The following is a 17,172-nucleotide window of genomic DNA, read 5'->3' on the forward strand; positions in this document are numbered from 1 at the left end:
CAATCTGACCTGCCTTCAACCTCCTAACAGTGCAGCAGTTCTAATAGTCGGTCCTTGAACCAAAACTTCTGCTTTATTCCCTACTCATGCTGTCTGACCTGCTGGATCCAGCACAAAGTAATGTGATATTTTAGTCCACTGTGCAATTAGGGTAGAAGGTGAAATCTTGTATTAGCTCAAAGAACAAAATGAACATTGCATACAACTGCCAATCGCCTTAATATGTAATTTGGATAGCAGTTGCACTTTTTTTTAAAAAGTGAATTTTCATCAATTATCTCAAAATGCAATTATAGTATTTAAAAAAAAACTCCTCCTGCATCTGAAGGCAGAATTCACAAAAAGGCAAATTAGTGAGAGCTTATGAATTGCATGTTAAATATTTTCTTCTTTTAGCTTGGAAGGTACCACTGACAAACAATGCTCTTAACTATCCAAGACTACGAGGCAAATATTATTTTATTATTCTTAAAATATATCCTTGCACATTTATCAATTACAAAATTTACAAATTTAGTCATTAATAAATTTCTAAGAAAATAGATATAAATTGCTTCAGTGATTCTGTGCACGGGTTGAGATGTCTCAGGTGGCTCAGCTTCAGCACCTGGAGGTTCCATCAGGTAGTCCCACTCCTCTCCCAAATCTGCACTGACAATAGGATACCCAGAGGGGTATATATGCATTTCCACAAAACAAAGGCAGTTGGCAAATGAGATGATCTTAAAAGCTGTCTATTGCTTTATAGCAAAGGAGTTTTTTTGTTCCAAAAAGGCAGCTACTCAGTTAGAAAAGAAATTGAGGAATAGGTGGGAAAATGTTCAGCAGCAAGCCTGGGCAGCAAAAAGGGCAAGGTTACTTACAGAAAGGAACAGCATCCAGCACTGAGAAACAGGCTTCCTCAACAACATCCATTTTAGATGGGTGCTAAATCCCTGGAACAGTGTTTAAACACTCTAGCTGTATTCCGGACTTAGTCATAATTCATATACCTTCAGTACTGCGTGAAGTCTGATAATGATAGCATGTAAGCAGGGTTGCCAACCGATCAATAGTCTCCTGAAGTTTTCAAGAATTTAAGACCAATACCCAGACACTGTTTTAAGTAACCCAGGTGAGAGATCCCAAGGCCATTTAAGAAGTTTTTAAAAGTGCCATTTCCTGACTCTACTCATAAAAAGCATTAGATATGTTACCATTTGAATGACAGACAATAATCAGAAGACTATCTACTTTCCAGTTGATGAGTATGGATGTGTTTGGTGACCACTGGAAGGAGTTGGGTGGGGTGGGAGGGAGGGGTGTGTGGAATGATTGGAGTTCAGAGATCCAACAATTACACTTCCAAGAATATGTTTAGCCACAGGTGACAGACACCTGTGAAAAAGACATGCAAGTGTGCCGGGGGGTGGGGAACCAAAGAAAAACAAGGTAAAGTACAAGGAAAAAAACCAAAAGGTAAAATACAAGGAATCCAGAATGAACAACAGGGAAAATACAGTCAAGAGTTATTGTTGGCATTTAAGATGCTGAAAATCAGACATCAGGAGGTAATCCGCCAGCCATTTCATAGAGCGGATAATGTTGCATTAATATAATTTCAAGTAGATATCATGAACTTTAGAAGATGCATTTAATCTTTACTGAAGACCTCAACAAGAGTGTGTACATTTCCATTCCATGTCTCTTTACCTCCATCATTATCATACATGCCTCATGCCACACCGACATTTGTTCCTAGTTCATGCAATAGAGCAAAGTGGCTACACTATAAGTCGGTAAATTGGTTTATTGTCACATGTACCAAGGTACAGTGAAAAACCAGTCTTGCATACCATTTGTACAGATCATTTCATTACAATAGTGCATTGAAGTAGTACAGGGTAAAACAATAACAGAATGCAGAATAAAGTGTTACAATTACAGAGAAAGTGCAGTGCAGGTAGACAACAAGGTGCAAGGTCATAATGAGGTACCTTGAGGTCAAGAGTCCATGTTATCATAATAAGGAATCATTCAATAGTCTTATAACAGCACGACAGGAGCTGTTCTCAAGCCTGGTGGTACATGCATTCAGGCTTTTGTATCTTCTGCCCAACAGGAGAGGGGAGAAGAGAGAATGTCCAGGGTGGGTGGGGTTTTTGATTATGCTGGCTGCTTTACAGAGGCAGCGAGAAGTATAGACAGAGTCCATGGAGTGGAGGTCAGTTTCCGTGACGTGCTGAGCTGTGTCCACAACTCTCTGCAGTTTCTTGCGGCCATGGGCAGAGCAGTTGCCGTACCAAGCCGTGATGCATCTGGATAGAATGCTTTCTATAGCATATTGATAAAAATTTGAGGGGGTCAAAGGGACATGCCAAATTTCTTTAGCCTCCTGAGGAAGAAGAGGTGCCGGTGAGCATTCTTGCCCATGGCATCTGTGGTTGGACCAGGACAGGTGATTGGTGATGTTCACTCCCAGGAACTTGAAGCTCTCAACCCTCTCGACCTCAGCACCATTGATGTAGACAGGAACATGTGCATCGCCCCCACTTTCTGAAGTCAATGACCAGCTCTTCTGTTTTGCTGACATTGAGGGAAAGGTTGTTGTCATGACATCATGTCACTAAGCTCTCCATCTCCTTCTTGTACTCCAACTCATCATTATTTAAGATATGGCCCACCATGGTGGTATCATCTGCAAGCTTGTAGGTGGATATAGAGCAGAATCTAGCCACACAGTCGTGAATGTATAGGGAATAGAGTAGGGGGCTGAGGACGCAGCCTTGTGGGGCACCAGTGTTGAGCATGATCATGTCAGAGGTGTTGCCTATCCTTACTGATTGTGGTCTGTTGGTCAGGAAGTCAAGGATCCATTTGCAAAGGGAGGTGGTGAGTCCCAGGTCTAGGAGCTTGGAGATGAATTTACATGGAACTATAGTATTGAAGGCGGAGCTGCAGTCAATAAACAATAGACAAACGTAGGTGTCTTTACCAACCAGATGCTCCAGAGATGAGTGTAGGGCCAGGGAGATGACGTCTGCCGTAGACCTGTTTTGGCAGTAGGCAAATTTTCAGTTTGGGTGAGGTTTATCAGATAAAAATAAATACGTTATTGAACATCTCCTGCATTTAATAATTTAAAGAGTGATAAGAGAGGGACTAGGTGAGAGGAAAACTCCGTATTTACATCATTGTAATTTATTTTTCATGTTTCCTCCAAACACTACCAGCTCTATATTACAACACAGCACTGACTCAGATGAATAGACTATAATAAATTGCACAGCAGGTCACTTTACATCTTAATAAGAAAACGTGATTTGGCTTTTGAACTATCCACTTCTTCAGAACTTATTTCCAGAGTTTTTTTGTTCTTATTTATTTCAAATTTCTGCCATGTATTGTCAAGAAAAGCAGAGTGACTGTTTAAGCTCCTTAACCAGGCATTTCTTTCCAGCATCCACATTTATCCTTTTAAGTGCATCTTTGGCAGTACTTCTTGTAACCTCCTCCCACAGACAACGACTTCAGATATCCGGATGGCAGTTTCATAAAGCTGAAGACACCAAGTCCTTGACAGCTTGAAGAGTTCAGCCAATGAGCAGATTCAGTGCAAGCATTATCCACACTTAACCCAAGTAGGGATGGAGGAACACAACTCATTCCGATTGGTCAATGAAAGGGGTAAAAATTGGTTGGCAACTAACAAGGCAATTATATGCCCTTCCTTGGGCTTGATTTAGCTTTATCCTTTTTTAATTAACCATTGTCAAATGGGCCCTCTCCTTGGAATTTTCCTTTCTCGTTTGAATGTCAATTCTGTATGTTCTAAAAGATCACCTTAAATGTCCGCCACTGCACTGCAACTGAATGAACTTGTCAATTCACCGGCTGTGTCTTCATACCCTCCCAACTGCCATTATTTAAATTTAAAATACTGGACCCATTCTTCTATCCCTCAAACTGAATATAAAGTTCAGTCACATTATAAGTACATGCCAGCAAGTTTGGGGCTTCAATGCATGTGTACCCCAAGTGCAAAAGTTGAAGACAGACCTGCCGCACTCTGCCACCAGACTCTGCACTCTGTTTAGCAGCAGAGCACAAAATTACTGGAAGTATCCAGCACTTAAGCAGGGGAAACTGCAGATACTGCCCCACTTGAGATCTGACACGATTCATGAGCATTTATCTATACAGAAACAAGAGGAAGAAACAAAAATTGTTGTTGCAAACACCAAGTAACTTACAGTTAAATTTATAATTATTTACATCATTTTATTGGTTTTTGAATGATTCTAAATGTCAGACAAAGACAGGGGAGCTGGGGGTGTGACTGCTCTCAGGCAAAAAAAAAGGTTTTCTCAACTCGTGTGTTCTGGCCTGTTCCTTTAACGCAATTGTATTGCGCAAGGCTGTGGTGTCAACACGCCAGGCTTGGCTGACCAGATCCAACAGGTTTTTGTCCAATGTTCTTTCTCCAAATGCTAGGACAGTAAGTGGGGAGGAAGAATGTATATCCAGAACAAGTGCAAGCGGCTTGCCCCGCTCAGAGATATCCAACATGCCTAATTAGAGAGAGTTTGCTGGATAAGTGGACGCCATTTCTTACAGTTACAATGTCACTGAAGAGAGTTGTAGGGACACATGGCCAGACTAACATCAAGGGGTACAAGTGATGCTTGCTCTGTGCCTAGCACCTCTCTGCCAATACATCGGCAGATTTGAAAAGGACACAAACAACTCCAATAGTGCATCATTGCTTGATCCTGCCTCTGATCTGTCACTCATTGACCTAATATAATTCAGGCTGTGAAGATTAGCAGATTAGCTTGGTTTAATCGCAATTTAAGTTCCCAGCAGAAGGAACTGGATCTTGTAAAATCACATTCAAGCCTTTAACTTCCAGTTAAAAATAAACAGAAACCTTCCAGGATGTTATTTTTGGCATAAAAGAACAGTGTTCGAAGTGAAAGTGCACCAAAAATAAATCAGATAACCAAGGACAGTATGGGCACAGCTTCATATTCTTAAAAACAGATTTTTCACAGTAAATTGTCCAAGACCAAAATTGATGTACACAAAACAGATGCAGTTGGGTATTCAAGGATGTACTTTAGAGAATGGAAAACTTAACATCGTTACAGACTACCTGATTGTACTTCTGCCCTCATTATCCATATAGAATATTAGCAATTCCAGGTCCTTACAATGCAGTAATCTTTACCCTCCTGCATGGTATCTGAAGTCCAGGATCACTCACTGAAAGGACACCTTTGGGACAGTGCCAGCTTTTTTCTTCATTTGCATTGAAACTTACTGTATCTGTGGGTAGCGTTATGGTGAAACACAGTTTATTCTCAGAGAATGACAGCAGTGTTACGAATGTGTGGGAGATGTGTATGTTACACAGGGGTAGGTACGTAGGACTAATACACAGAGTGGAACTGTTAATGTGAGGAATCAAATAATAAACAATTTCTAGGTGGTGAGGGATGAGAGCAGTCATAATCCTGGAAAGTGTTTTAATCCTAAAAATAACAAATATTCAATGGCGAAGATGACTTGGATGATGGGGTGAGCCTACTGGACAAGGTTTTAATGTCACAGTACCAATTAGTCCATTGGGAAAAAAGTCATTAAGAGCAATCCTATGTTCATTAACCTCATATTTGACTAATTAAAAAAAGGAAATGCAGACCACCAAACCATTACAAGACCTCAAGTGTCTTTACACTGCAATAATCTATCCAGAGCAACGTGTACCTCCACCGTGAGGACCGCAGTTGTTCAAGGTGACAGTTCACCTTAGCCTTAGAACATAGAACAGTATAGCACAGGAACAGGCCCTGCAACGATGTTCTGCCAAATTAAACTAGTAGTTAACCACCTAACCAAACTAATCCCTTCTGCCTACATAATGTCTATATCTCTCCATTCTCTGCACACTCAGGTGCCTATCTAAGAGCCTCTTAAATGCCTCTATCATATTTGCCTCCAGTACTACCTGTGGCAGTGCATTCCAGGCACCCACCACTCTGTGTAAAAAGCTTTCCCCCTCTCACCTTAAATGCATCCCTTCTACTATTAGGCATTTCAACCCTGGGAAATGATAGTGGCTGTCTACCTATGCCTCTCATAATCCAGGGCATTTAAAGATGGAGAGTAAATGTTAGTCTTGCCAGCAATACCCACAGTCCCATAAAAGAGTAAACAAAAAGTACCCCAAATAATAATTCAGAATATTCATATGTGCATAATCTCCAATGATGATATTCCAACTGTAATATCAACCAACAGATTGGTATTGGTTTATTACTGTCACTTGTACCGAGGTACAGTGAAAAGCTTGTCTTACAAACTGATTGTACAGGTCAATTCATTACACAGTGCAGTTACATTGAGTCAGTCCAGAGTGCATTGATGTAGTACAGGTAAAAACAGTAACAGTACAGAGTAAAGTGACACAGTTAATAATAAAGTTTAATGAGATGATAAAGTTCCATGGAATTTTAAACATCTCGGTCTCTTTATAACACTCAATCCAATTCCCACTGAGCTCACTAAACAGAGTGGACATTGGAGAAAACCCTTTGTTGTTTAAGGGGAGGGGTAGCACAAGGTTCAAGTCGAAATGCCAGGCCTTATCATATAAAAAAAAATTGTAAGAGTGAAACTACAGTTGACCTCTTAGTACGTAATGGAGTGCAGCAAGCAACTACCATTTAGTCCCAACCTAATATTGGAAGCAAGAGTAACAGTAGCTCTTCAATATTTGCCAGTTCTTCAGACAAAGATCTGCTAGAAGTTTGAAAGGGCTCCCTCTCACCTAATTCTGACACACTGCTTCTGTAACTGGCAGTACATGAACCGACTATCTCCACTCAGATTGCCCACAGGTTGCTGTAAGTGGACGGCAGTGATTCAGTCACTGCTGGATACACGTACCGGTTGTGGGGCGGTTAGTCCACACTGACTGTGGCTCAACTTCTCAAGCCCTCTGTTAACGTACTCAGACTGGCAGTGGTGCCATCAGTAGCAAGACAAAATAATGCTGAGGGCTCTTCTTCAGTCTTGAGCAAACCTCTGCCCAGAGAATTTTGGTAAATTATCACAAACACCTCTACTGCAACTTCTGCCATTCCTTTCAGTACCCTGGGATGCATCCCACTGGGACCAGGGACTTGTCTACCTTTAGGCCCACGAGTTTGCTCATCACTACCTCTTTAGTGACAGCGATTGTATCAAGCTCCCCTCACCCCACCCTTCCCCCCCAATGCATCCATAGCACCTCTCTTTGGCACATTAGACATGTCCTCCACCGTGAAGACACAAAATAGTCATTCAAGGCCTTGGCCATTTCCACATTACCCGATATTAATTCCCCCTTCTCATCTTCGTCTCCTGCTGTCAACTTTGCCCAGATCCCTCATCATTTTACATACTTCCATCAAATCTCCCCCTCGTCCTTCCATTCTCTAAAGAGAACAGCCCCAGTGCTTCTATTCTATCCTTGTAACTGTCTCTGGTTCTTGGAATGAAACATAAATCTTTTCTCGACTCTAATGCTTTCACATCCTTCTGATAACAAGGTGATCAGAATTGTCTGTGTCTGTTAAGGGCAGATCAGTGTTTAATACAGGTTCAGCACAACACCCTTGCTTTTGTACTCTTCTGCCTCTATTGAGAAAAAGCAGAATTGTGTATACCTTATTACCCACTTCCTCAACCTGCTCTGCCACTTTCATTGAATTGTGCACCCTTACCCCCAGGTCCCTCTGCCCCTGCACATCTTTGGGAATCGTATTCTTTATTCCCTCCTTTCCTCATTCTTCCTATGAAAATGCAGCTCCTCTCATTCTCCTGCATTGACTGTTATCTGCCACACATTCACCAGCCCAATTATATCCTGCCATAATTCATCACTACCTTCTTTGCAGTTGACACAACTACCTAAAGTTATGCGTCATCTGCAAATTTAGAAATTGTTGCTTGCACCCTCGAGTTTAAGGGCCCTAACCCAGATCCCTGGGAAACAATGCTATTTACCTTCCTCCAGTCTGAGAAACAACCTTTCACCATGACCCACTTAGTTTTATTTAGATGACTCTGGATTCATACTATCTAAGTCCATTACAACTTGTGCTTCAACTTTACTGATAAACCTGATATCAAACTTTGTCAAAAGCCTTTTGAGGAGTCAATGTACACCATAATTGATGACATTACCCTTATCTACTCAAACGGTTACCCCATCAAAATTCAGTCCAATGAATTAAAGATGGTCTTCTAAAGGTCATTTGATCTCTATCTTCTCCCACTTCTGAAGAAAGATCATCCACCTGTTTGTCTCTTTGTGGATTCTAAAAGCTAAAGTTTTTGGATGTGAAGAAGTTACCGCAGGTTCGCTCAGGTTTCTGGGAAGGAATCCACCAATCAGACTCAGTGTCCAGATCCAGAGGACAAGATTGCTGAAGCAACAAATGTTGATTTTCTGGAGAGTTTCTCCCATCCCAAGAATAACCAGCTTGCAGCTGCTTAACTTTAACATTCCATTGCTGTGCAGCATGAATCAATCAATAAAAATATGGTCTTCAATAGCCTCAAGTTGAAAATAGTAACAGGAAGAAAAGGCAGTGACAGACCCTTGAAATATTTCTATGATTCCATTTCAATTGTTAAGCAAATGAAGTTTTGTTAGCAGAGAGTGGAAAGGTACTGAATTCAGTCACTTTAACTTTCATTCCCATTTTAAAAGCCAGACTATATAAACACACAAACTTGGAAAATAGGATAGTGATCTCCATTAACACTATGTGGGCGGGATAGCATTAGAGCTGGTAAAGCTGCTGCTTTACAAGTCCAGCGGCCCGGGTTCAATCCTGACTGCTGACACTGTGTGGAGTTTGCTACGTGATCAAAGAGAGAACATGCTTTCCCGTAGTGCTCTGATTTCCTCCCACATCCCAAGGATGTGTTGGTAGATTAATTGGCCACTGTAAATTGCCACTAGTGTGTCGATGAGTGCAAGAGTCAGGGGAAGTTGATGGGAATGTAGGGACAGTAAGCTACAGGGAAAGTTAGTAGTGGAATGAGATTGTTCTGTTAACCAGCATGGACTCAATGCGCCAAACTGGTCCCTTATGTCAAAAGTAGATATAAAATCCTATTGTCATTTGAGGAAATGCATTCCAAGTATTACCAATCCACATCTGAACATCACCTTTTTCCATTGCTCAAGTACTTGACATTATTTTCTTTACAAAAATTTACAGAAGCAAAAAGACAGAAAAGAAGCTTTTAAAGTGAACTTCAACAGTTTCATAATATAAATACAGGCCAGCATGTAGCTGTATCACATCTTCATTGGCACCACTAATGCAGGTCAGGAGTACAACCCTTAGCAGTTAACATATGTAAAGCACGTCTGAAAGGTTCTACCTGGAAACCATCACTCTACTTTCAGTTAAGTGCTGGTTCAATGTCTCTGAACACAAGGTTCACCTTTTAAAATGTAATGAATGTTTAATGACAAAAAACTCAACTAGCCTGTTCCCAATTGTAAAGTCAACAAGGTTGTCATCATGGTGAAAGGTGCAAGCCAATGAATCAAAGAAAGGATAATCCAGCAAGTCACCATAAACTGTTAATAATAACGATTCATTAAGATGCTCCATAACTTCCTGGGTCAGAAATGTATTAGTTGGAAATTGCTTCTTTAATAGCAAGCTGCTCTACTTTCAGCACGTTTACAATTGGATTCTGTTCTAAGAACTGTTGGGATTAGTCAGATTCATCCGTTTTTCCTCACCATTAACATATTAGTCACTTAAAAGCTTACTTTAAGATCTAACTATACCGTGAAATGTGACATCAAAATATAAAAATTCACCATTCTGTCCCAATTTATTCTGAAGCTGTAGACCCCTGTAAGATATGATCCCATGGGTATTGTCCAGCTACAGCACATACCCCAAGTAGTCCTTCGTCATACGTGAGCCCCAAGGCGCGAGTGTTGACCTACAGTAAGGATAGGAGAAAAAGCATAAATTATGTTCTCACTCAAAATGCACATGCTCATTCTTTCTAAGCAGGCTGTACAAGTAGAACAAACCGAATGAAGGGCCACATTAGTCTTTCTTCCCCAAGCTCAAACATCTTAATTGTAGAAGCCTTCACAGGGACCTTGGTGTAGGTGAATGTTTGCTGGTTGGCACAGACTCTACACCAAAGGGCCTGTTTTCAGTGTTTCTCTTTGTGGTTCTACGAACTAATTTGCCAATGAGGCAGAACCAAATGCCTCAATTCCACCATGGAAAGTGTGCACATCAACTGATCCATGGATCTCTTGACTGATATTCATAATCCTAAAAATATTTCAAATGTCAAATACTTGAATGCAAATTCAACTAGTATTGCACCATACTTTGCCATCATCAATATTATCACAGTGTTTCCTTGTTTATGACCTGCTTAATGCCATCAGGATATCAATATTGTTTAAAAAGATCTGCAAAGAAAAACATTTTGAGTCAACATGGGGCACATTACATTGCCATGCTAATAAATACTTTCCATTACAAGTTATTTTTAAATGTACATTAATGCCATTAGGTATTGTGAAGCTGAAGTAGTCTTGCAACTATGTGGGTTTGCAATTTCTTCCTGGTGTAATTTCCCACCCACTCAAAAACCAGGGAAGTTTGAGCTTCAGTTGGCTAATGATAGGATTTGTCCCAAGCTGTTAAGATAATTAAGAATCAAACAATCTTACACCGCAGGAGGTCATTTAACCCATCATGCCTATTTCACGAAACAACCGATTTTATCCCTATTATCCCTTTTGTTAAAAAAAATCACTAGACTGCTCTGTCTGGCCAACTGCATTCCCTCCTAACCTTATGCCTTAATTTTCATGCTGAATCTACATAAGACTTTAACATTTCCTCCTTTACTGCATCACAGAATGATGTGTAATGTTACCTCATGTATGAATACCTGATTGAACCAAATTGACACAAGTCAGAGCTCACAGTATAGTTAATGGGATAAATGGAAAATTGACACATAGACGACCATGGTATGTTTGTTTTATTTTGTAAAGAGCTTAATCTAAAGACATCATTGGTCCAGCTGACAGCCAAAGTAGCTTTACTCTGCACTGTTAAGCCTTAATTACTGCAATAACCTTAAAAACCTGGAGCCATTCACTTCAGGCATAGATACTTTCTATCATTTGCTGGAAGTTTTTTTTAAAATAGCTGATGGATCAGTGTATTATTATTGATGAATTGGGGAAATAACGGGGATATAAGTTCTTCAAGAGTCTGCCTAGTTTTGGGCTTTCAGCAAGGCTAGCAGACCTGTGGAACACGTAGCCAATTTGCAAATGAATGCTGACTTGATGTACTCACTCACTAAGAACCATAGATTCCCTGACTTGTATTAAAACCAGATCAAATTGTAAGTACAGTCAACACAGAGTCCTGGGCTGGCTTTGGACTTCCATTTCGCCCATATTTGCCTTGTGGTGTTTTAATACAAGTTTTGCTCCTCCTTGGGTGCTGGGGATGGAAGATATCGAATGACAACATTTCAGGTATTATGACTGAGGCCTAACAGACTAGACCGTCTTTTCCTGCCCATCAATTTTAACACATTCATGGGCCTGTTTCCATACTGTATTACGCTACAACGCTATGTCTGATCCAAGAACCTTCAGTGTTAATACAGTTGGCTGAAATTGAAACTTAGCCAATCCATAACCCTATGTTATAAGTGCAACAATTCATAAAACAAACTTAAATGAAAAAAGCTTAAACTAATTTTAGAACAGTTGAAATGCATCTGAGTGCATTGCAGGTTAAAAAGCAGAGAGCTCAACTGCTTTACAAATGGAATAAAAAAGGGTTGCTATAATAACTGTGGTTATTTAAGCACTTCTGACAATTTAAAGTGCACCAGTTAAGAGTGTACAGTATTAATCAGGCTAGGTTTTATTTCAGCAAGGTTGATGCTAAATAAAACTAATCCTCTCATCTTGATGTGGGTACTTAGTTGGTGCTAAATAAAGACCTAATTCCATCCTTCCCATCACTACTAGTATTAACTTTCTGTAATGCTCCTTTGGGGGGGGCAGGGATATGGGCATTCTTCACACAGCAAGGCTTTTATGCCCTGAAAGGTATTTACAAAAAAAATTTACAAATTTCACTTCTAAATTGTTGCCTTTAGTTTCCTCCAGAGCTTAAAAAAGGTCAATTCTGCAAGACTCTCAAATCTTATTTGTAATCAGTGCAATTCTTCATGAATTTAAGGTCAACAAGGTACATTAAGCTGAAGAGTTTGTATTTCATGCTCCAAACATTCAAATAGAACATGATTAGATATAGAATACCATTTCCTCTACATTACCCCAATGTTACATTTCAGTCTAAACCACAAATATGTCCATGGTGCAATTTATGATTTCCCTCAAAATCCCACAGTTTTGCAGCACGCAATTACCAAACTACAAAGTGCTTTGAGCGATTAGCCAAACCTGGGAAAACTCATTTTGCACGGGACAGTCCCAGCAAGTCAAGAGTGGATAAGCTCACAATCCAGCCATTACATGATAGTGTCCAAACTTCTGATTAACCAGTCCTTAAATAGTTTAACATCTACCCACTATATTGCTTGGGTTCAATGGCCACAATTGACAAACTAATGAACAACAAACTGAGATATAATATTGTAGTATACTTCAGCATGCTGTCACACCCTGAAGCACCATGGGAATGGTTTAATACACTGAAAGTACTAACTAAATGTATTATCATATTGTTACACACTTACTTCATTCACTCTAAGCTCATGCAATAATGTGTGCTAGTACTGTCACCTCTGATAAATGGCAATGTAAAGAGATTTGATCACTTTATGGCATTACTCATGCAGAATTTGACACCCCAAACACAATTGTGGTGCTTAGCTATTAACTTGGCCTGCACTTTCATAAACACCAAGCAACTATCAAAGGGAACCTCAGTCATCAAGGGTGCAAATCTTGAGATGAACAAAAAGGCTAAAAAACTATGATTGAATTTCAGGCTTCAAGACAGAAGTCACACCACCGCCTGGATTCTTTCTCCATTTAAGAGTTCTTATGCTTACATTCAATGAACAATGCAGCATCTTGCCTCTATATTAATCTCCAAACACTCCATAAAAAAAAAATGGCGTGGGTAGCAGCAGGCTTTTAAAAATGAGGAAGAGACAAATCACCCCAACTCATCCCATTCATGTTGTTTTAACAGAGCAATTAGAATCCAGTTTTAATTATCTCTCACAGGCATGGTGGTGTAATGGTGAAGTTACTGGAATAGCTTCCAGAAACCTGGCCCACAAATCTGAAGAAATTAGTTCAAATCCCACTGCAGCAGCTGGGAAATTTAAATATAAGTGATATTTTGAAAAGTAAGATGATATCAATAATGGTGGTCATGAAGCTACCAAATTGTTGCAAAATCCACCTGGTTCACAAATATCATTCAGGAAAGACAATCTGCTGGCTTTAAGTGACTCCAGATCCACTTCAGCAGTTAATTCTTAACTGCAGCTTCAGTTCAAGGGCAATTAAATATGGACAATAAATGTTGATATTTTCAGTAACATCCACATCCTTGAAAGAAGTTAATGAAATATGTTCCCTTCCTCCACCTTTTTACACTGGCCATCTCCCCTTTATCTTTTAGTCCAGATGAAGGATCTCAACCCGAATGGATAGTCCTGACCTTTTTTCTCCGTAGATGCTGCCTGACTTGTGGAGTTCCTCCAGCATCTTGTAAGTTGCTACTGACAAACATTTCACTGATACAATGCAAGTTTCTCAGACGTCTGAGACCTAGCAGGAAAAGGAAGGCGAGTGCCTTTTTCCAACTGCTCTGTCAGTCATAACTTGCCCTCAGCCAATTGCATCCTTTCTTTTCTCTTCTGTGCTGTGTTCTTTCATTTATTATGTTCAGCTCTGATTCCAAAGATATGCAGTGAGTGGAGATTGCAACCAAATATATGTTCCAAAGATTGTGTTCAATTCTGGTCGCCTCATTATAGGAAGGATGTGGAAGCTTTAGAGAGGGTGCAGAGGAGATTTACCAGGATGTTGCCTGGATTGGAGAGCATGTCTTATGAGGATAGGTTGAGCAAGCTAGGGCTTTTCTCCTTGGAGAGGAGGAGGATGAGAGGTGACTTGATAGAGGTGTACAAGATGATGAGGCATAGATTGAGTGGACAGGCAGAGACATTTTCCCCAGTGCAATAATGGCTAACACGAGGGGACATAATTTTGAGGTGATTGGAGGAAGGTATAAGGAGGATATCAGGGGTAAGTTTTTTTTTAAAAACACAGAGTGGTGGGTGCGTGGAACACACTGCCTGCAGGAGGTTGTGGGGGGCAGATACATTAGGGACATTTAAGGGACTCTTGGATAGACACACGAATGATAGAAAAATAGGGGGCTATGTGGGAGGGAAGGGTTAGATAGATCTTAGAGCAGGACAAAATGTCGGCACAACATTGTGGGCCGAAGGGCCTGTACTGTGCTGTAGTGTTCTATGTTCTAAGAGACGGATGTTGCTGGCAATGTCGGCATTTAATGTCCAACTTTAGTTGCCGGTGAACTGAAGAGGGCAGTTAATAATGTCACACCAATTGTGGAATCAATGGGAATTCTAATTTTAATGGCTGTTCAGAGCTGTACTTAACTATGACATAATGCCAATAGTGCAGGATTATTGGTTATAAAAATTACAATAGAAAAGTCAATATAACTGTTGAAATTTGTCTATATTTACTTTGAAAAATGACATATTGATGTTTTCATGGGGAACAGTTAATGATGCTGCTGAGAGGATATGTTCTTTATGCAAAACATCTTATTTGCACAAAGGGTTTTGTACAGTGGTACATTTTCAAAATATTCTGTAGTCTCTCCTGCTCAGCTGCAAGCAAACTACTGCACAGGTAATTGATTCATAGAACTCACTTTCAAAAGTTCTTGCAAACCATTATATACTTATTTTTATTCTAGATAGATACTCGTAAAAAAAAAAATAACAATTAGTCTGGTCTTGTGTGTCTTTCATAAATCTCAGGATACCCAACAAGACACAACATAATCTGTGAAATGCATTAGAAATAAACACATCAGAAGTATTAGGCCATAAATATTTGCACTCTGGAATTAGTAGAGAAGAAAATGTAATACAGAAATAAGAAGTTATTTTGTACCACTCGAAGAATGTTACATTCAAACATGAACAATGTGAACTATACCAGTGGATAATGGGAAAACAAACAACCCAAGAATGAGAAAGAAAATCTCCCGTGGCTAGATAGGATGATGCCATCCACAACAATGGAACAATCATTAAAAGTGGTCGTGCAGCAGTACAACAATAAACCTTGAACACAGAGATTGGAACGGGATTGCACTTGATGCAGTTTTCAATCCAAGAAGGAATTGTTCTGAGAAAGAAAGTCACAGAGCAAAAATAGAAAACACTTTGAGAATCTTGGAAAAGTACCATAAATGCAGGAACAACATGCCACGGATTCAACCGTTCCCTTTCCAGATTGGAGAGGTTGATTGCAAGAATGCAAATCTCACCATTAGCAAGGTCCCTTTTAACACCTTGCTCCAATTTTCTGTGGTAGGTTTAATTTGTTTGAAAAGCACAATTGCAACAACAAGGATGGAGAGGCTGACAAGTTTCCTCTTCTTCATGAAACTAAAAGGAATGTAATGCAAAGTGACCAACAGATTGGGGTGGTTGGTAATTCATAGCAACACCACTTCCCAACAATTCATTCTGCAATATGCTACTCTGCCAAGGTGTCATTATTTTCCTGAGTTTCAATTCTAGAATTCCACGTAACTGCTTCCTCTTTCCCTGCATTACTTTTCTGGCAAGTGTGGGTGAAGAGGTTTTCTCTCTTACTTCTGGTGATACAACACTAGTGGAAAGAGAGCAAGAATGAAGTCAATTCCAACCTGAGTGGGTCGTGATCCCTTGGTCCAAAACTGCCGAGACAGATGGCTAGATTTGCCCATCCTACTCATTTAAGGAAGAGCAACAAGAATTTAGACAGCAAGAAAAATTGTTTTGTATGAATAATAGATAAAATGGAATTTGTCAAATATATAAAGATTTTACTATTGAACTTATTCAGAATCAAATATTAATTTTACATTTTGATGCCTTTGAATCAGATGTCAAATTAGCTCCAGAGATCCCAAAGGTATCAGAGTCTGTTGAAATACATTCACAGGTCAAGAGATATCAACAATATTGGGTTTATTTTTCTTTGAGTTGCCACATGCTCTGCACCACTTTACAAAACAAAGGCACAGCAATGCTTATTTGTCAGATGACGACAATCAGTCGTAAAGAATTGAAGCCGTTACATCCTGAGGTATGATTATTTTTGCACAGACAGTGTGACATTGTTGGAAGGAGCTGTCATCTAAAAAATGGGGGATCTTTAGCAAATGATGCACATTCAAACAGTCACACCCCCATCTCACTGGGCCCTAATTATCAATTGAAGGAATTAACTAACATATATTGACATTGCTCCCGCTCTTTTGTATTTCAAACGTGACCTTTCCTTTCAATACTCTCTCACTTCAACTCCAGATACGTAAAGAGAAACTACTTCCTGGAGTAGGATTTCGGTGGCCTTAATAGCACTTCCTCTAGTTATTTATACTACAAAAGAACCTTTAACAGCACCACATTACCATGAATCTCTATTCTATTGATCAAAAGGATACAAAAATAGTGACTGCTCACTACAATAATGCTTATATTGAAAATCGAATTATATTAAAACTATGTTGAAGTGATTATGAATAGATACAAGAAAGAGTTAGTGTTAATACAATGTTAAAGCTCAAGGTTCCTCAGTGATTGCCCAATAAAACTCACCTTCCCATCTGTTGTTCATAATTTGCTATTTCTCCTAGTTTACTGAATATATTTTCAGAGAATATGGTTCAATTTTTCCTTCTATTATCACTTATGACAGTCTGTTATTCCCACCTCTGCAAAATTTCACTACTGATGCAATTATGTCAAAAGCAGTTTGAAGGGAAATATTGATATGAAAACCATCTGAATGGATCTTGGCTGTGAAGCCATACATAG

The 17,172-nt window shown here is 39.6% G+C and overlaps 1 long non-coding RNA gene across 1 annotated transcript in view; it reads right to left on the bottom strand.

The window, feature by feature from the left end:
- The window catches only part of LOC127581861 (uncharacterized), an 86,045-nt gene that overhangs the window by 64,524 nt on the left and 4,349 nt on the right, over nucleotides 1–17,172 (bottom strand). Inside the window, exon 2 of the long non-coding RNA XR_007958024.1 lies at nucleotides 9,875–10,002. This is a non-coding gene — a long non-coding RNA (uncharacterized LOC127581861). The remainder of the gene's footprint in view (nucleotides 1–9,874; nucleotides 10,003–17,172) is intronic.

The sequence above is a fragment of the Pristis pectinata genome, chromosome 22 (assembly GCF_009764475.1).
Source record: "Pristis pectinata isolate sPriPec2 chromosome 22, sPriPec2.1.pri, whole genome shotgun sequence".
Classification (NCBI taxonomy): Eukaryota; Metazoa; Chordata; class Chondrichthyes; order Rhinopristiformes; family Pristidae; genus Pristis; species Pristis pectinata.